Source organism: Euprymna scolopes, chromosome 41 (assembly GCF_053919585.1).
Source record: "Euprymna scolopes isolate OS-2025 chromosome 41, ASM5391958v1, whole genome shotgun sequence".
Lineage (NCBI taxonomy): Eukaryota > Metazoa > Mollusca > Cephalopoda > Sepiida > Sepiolidae > Euprymna > Euprymna scolopes.
The window spans coordinates 41,509,822-41,514,663 of NC_136522.1; the positions used below are offsets into that span (position 1 = coordinate 41,509,822).

At 28.9% G+C, this 4,842-nt stretch overlaps 1 long non-coding RNA gene across 1 annotated transcript; it reads right to left on the reverse strand.

Annotated features, from left to right (window-relative positions):
- Window positions 1-777: 777 nt before the first annotated feature.
- On the reverse strand, window positions 778-4,313 carry LOC145266479 (uncharacterized). The gene is made up of 2 exons (XR_013864723.1): window positions 2,396-4,313; window positions 778-2,351 (listed from the first exon to the last, which is right to left on the reverse strand). It is a non-coding gene; the product is annotated as an uncharacterized LOC145266479 (long non-coding RNA).
- Between the last annotated feature and the right edge of the window lie 529 nt (window positions 4,314-4,842).

Below are 4,842 nucleotides of genomic sequence, written 5' to 3' on the forward strand. Positions count from 1 at the left end.
ACTTGAATTTAACCTGTGAATACTATTTAACAAATAGCTCGGGTCGTTAAATGCAAAAGCACCAAATAACATAATTGAAAAAACATTGTGTCAAAATATAAGGCACTTATGCATTATACAGGCGGGTCATTTTGTTTTGTTGGGTTTCATTGAACGACTAATAGGGGACGCGACTCTTTACCTTAATTCAACAGTTAGGCTCTTATGAATTACACGGGCAGGCCATTTTGTTTTGTTGTGTTTCATTGAACAACGATGGGGGTGCAACTTTTCAACTTAATTCAACAATGACAATAATTAAAACAATATTTTGTTATATTTTTACTTGAATTCAAACAATATTTTATTAAAATTCTATTTTTATCTTATGGCAACTTCTTTCCATTAAATTGTTTGAAAAAATTCAATGTTGCTTTAATTTTTATTAAAATTCTATTTTCTTACAATGAGTTTCCGTGATTTTTTGTTTAATATCCAATGTTTATATTTATTTGCCTCCCTGCGAAGGCAGAATTAGACACAAGGTTGGTTTTTGATGTGGGAAAATGGAAAAAATAAAAATGTGTTCAGTCTTGAAGGATTTCTCTTCCATTGACTGATGACAGAAAAGAGGATGTGTAGTATCAGAACAGATACTACACTTTGCTCCTAGCCAAAAAGTCAACTAATGTTGGTTTAATTCAAAAAATGTATTCTTTCAATAAATGTTTTTACAGTTATATTTTGATATATTTTTATACAATAGCTTTTGTTTTTCAAGTATTTTGGTGTTATTTATTTTTATTTTGTGTTACTTATTTTTATTTTGTGTTATTTATTTTTATTTTGTATTATTTATTTTTTATTTTGTGCTATTTATTTTTATTTTGTGTTATTTCTTTTTTATTTTGTATTATTTATTTTTATTTTGTGTTATTTATTTTATATTTTGGTGTTATTTATTTTTTATTTTGTGTTATTTATTTTTTATTTTGGTGTTATTTATTTTTTAGTTCTGCGTTATTTATTTTTATTTTGTGTTATTTATTTTCTATTTCTGCGTTATTTGACCTAGAAGAAATTATATTTTAATATGTTTAGACGAGAAAACAATTCAATGGCTTTTTGATAAATGTAAAGTTTAAGCATGATGCTCTTTTTTAATGGGGGGAGGTGTTTTGTAACTATTCCAAGAAGAAATTCCAATGGCACCGTTCATACAATGCATAAGTGCCAAAAAACAAATTTCGTTCAAATACAATTGTTACGTTGTGGGTGTTATTTTAGAAGGTACTAAATATGCGTATAATGTTACATTGTTTTTATTTGACTGACGACTTATATATTTGTTGTTGTTCATATTAGTAAGAGTCTTAGTGTGTTATCGAGACAGTCTTAGGAGTGTTCATGTTGTTGAGTGTTCATATGTCTTAAGATGTTCATGTTTGTGGAGATAGCATATTGGAGACTTAAACAGGGTATATATAAAGAGAGAGACAGTTCTGTATATATAAGAGACAATGTACATGTTAATACAGGAGAGCCGACGGCATGTAATACACAATGAGAGGAGATTTGATATATAGATAGATGAACCGAGAGATAGTGCGTTTGACATTTATACTGTTTGACAGTTGTAGATATAATATAAACATGTTACCTTTCTCGTTGTAATGATGAACACAGAAAGACGGCAGTTATAAAAACATGATGATCATTTATTTGATCTCCTCTGCTTCTTTCCACCGACTGATCTGATTCCCTTTTAACTAACATCGAACTCTTTCCTCTATTGAGAAATCACACGTATGTCTGGTCAACGTAACCACAACTCACGTGTTTCAAACATGGGCGATTTACACGTTTTGAAACCATTTCTGACGGCCAGGAAATTTCCCATTCTCTTTGTTGTTTTACAAAGGGATTTAACCTACTTGTATAATTTTATAACCGATATTTTTATTATGCATTCTTTCTAAGAATATGAATAGTTTCCAGCCAAATTTGTATTTATTAAATATTTTGACAGAATCAACAATTTAACTGGACATTCCATTTAAACCTGTTGTTCTTTAAAACTTATCTACAGGGTTCAATCCCCGCTTATTCTGATATCATTTTCATTTAACTAATTCTCTATTTTTTTACTTACATGAAAAGAGGACAACCCTTATCATATAACACAATGTAGGAAAATATCCTTCTAAACTGAGGCAATTTTTTGTTCATATCCAGAGTGTCCCTTTTTGGGTAGCTAGATTTCCCCCACATTAATAACTGATCTTGTGTTTAACTCTGCCCTCGACGGGATGGAAAGTTAAAATGGAACAATATTTAAAAAAATAAAAACTTTACAATCAAAGGGAAATAACCTAAAAAATATTTTTAAAAAACTTAACAATCAAAGGGAAATAACTTAAAAATATTTTTAAAAAATAAAAACTTAACATTCGTAATTTGTGTAATGCATACACTAAGAGTTTGCAGCAGGTTATTGATGCGTAGGGTGGGTAGATTGAATAAAGTTAGGATATTTTGAATCTAGTAATAGTAATATATTTACGTTTGGGTGATTGCTTAAGTAGCAGAACCCGTGTTACGGCGTTGCCTATTTGAACTATGCCAACCACCCCACCTTTAACAAAAAAATTAAAATTAAACTACGGTTGTTAGCGAGAGCCACTGCCGGCCCAGTAAAATAGCGAGCACTAGTGGCCGTGGCCAAAATGAATGTACGATGCTGAAGTAACAACGTTAGTATCTATAAACCATATCTTAACAATGGGGATCTGATTATGTGCTCTGATTATTCTTTGCTTTCACCTAGCGTGTCAAATAAAAGTAGAGTAGTGTGGCCTATTAAGTAGCATCAGCTTGTAATAAATGATAAAAAATAAAAGAATAACGCAGTGCATTTATTCCGGAGAGGACATTTCCTGTAGAATTTAATTTTTTGCCTTTTTAATTTGTCGCAATTTTTTCCGGTGGTTATCATCGAGTATAAGCTTAATGTTCAGATTAAAAAAGAAATTAAATCGTAGTATTTCAATGTAATAGTCGGGGATCAATTTGTAATTATAACGTTCTAATAACTGAAACACACAGGTTTTGCCACCTCAGTTATTAATGATGCCCCTAGCCGTTAAATGTTTCCTTTTTTTTTGTTGGTAAGGTGTATACAATTTCTTCCAAGGTATTTTGGTAATGCGCAAGCTAAGTGGGTAATCTATGATAAACGCCGTTTAAATTTGCGAAAAATTGAAAAGGAAAAATTCTAAATGTCAGTAATAGCATTAACAACGCGAGTGACCAAAAAGTGGGTGTTCACTGTAGTAGAACGTTGTAATTCACAATTTAAACCTATAAGTGCTGAGAATCGCCCAAAAAATTTACGATTAAGTAAAAAATAGAAAATAAATGGTAAAAGCAAAATTGTTCAGGTCAGCCAATTCATTTATTTTTTAAAAATTATTTTGCAATCTAAAAGTTATGTGTGTTTTAAACATTCTAAAAGGATAAACGTCTCCAATAGCTGAACCTGATTTTATTGTTAGACTCTGCTAAATATTTTAAATCCAAACCTTTTATAAAAAGGCCAAAAAAGGCCAAAAAAAAGGCCAAAAAAGCTTAATTGATAACTGCAACCAGATTTTCACAAACAAAAAAGTTTCGTAAAATATGTTTCACTAATTATGCCAAGTAGCAAAAGGCTTCAGTTTAAAATTGAATCATAGGTAATCTTCAAAAGACCCCAGTGATCCCTGAAAATTGACCTCTTTTTTATAATTTACGGACACAGCCTCAAACACAAGGTCTGATTTCTTGCAATACAGAGCTAACCCCGTTTCCTTAATTGAAAAAAAAAACAAAGTACAGTTTACACGTGACGAAGGTTGGAAATTTTATCAGCTGATAACACCCAAGATGAGAGGAATTCTCTGAGCAATTAAAGAAATGCCAACATTCATCTAAAAAAGTCAGAACTGCATTAAAAAAACAAATTTAAAAAACAACAAAGAATGTATGCGTAAATATATAAACGTTTATGCATTTTACATGTTATTATTATTACTTTTCGTGAGCTTTGTGTAGAATGATGATGATTTAAACTGAAGTACTTCATATATCTACTTATATATCGAAGAGTTTTGCTTCAAAATAATTGCGTCTTTTTTATTACGTTTTGTTCCGAAAGAAATTTATTTAATTTTTAGAAAAGAAATAAAATTGTTGGCAAAAAAAGTCCATTTTATTTCTTTCAATAAACTTCCGTATTTTTCCAGATTATAATAAAAACTCATAATTTAGGAGCAAACATTTTCAATTTACTTACAATAAAGCCGTATTCTTCATATTAACGTTTACATAGCATTAATAACATTAATGTTTATATAGCATTAGTAACATTAATGTCAATATTGCATTAATAATATTAATGTTAATACAGCATAAATAACATTAATGTTTATATAGCATTAATAAAATTAATGTTTATATAACATTAATTACATTAATGTACATATAACATTAATCACATTAATTGTCATATAATAGCATTAATGTTGATATAGAATTAATAATATTAATGTTTACATAGCATTAATAACGTGAATTTGTATAAAGCATTACTAAGATTAATGTTTATATAACATTAATAACATTACTGTTTATATTAATAACGGTGATGTTCATATAGCATTAATAACATTAATCTTTATATAGGAACAACACCATAAATGTTTATATAGTATTAAACACATGATTGTTCATATAACGTTAATCAAATCAATAGTCAAATAAAAACATCAATTTCGATATAGCATTAATAATATTAATGTTTACATAGCATTAATAACGTGAATT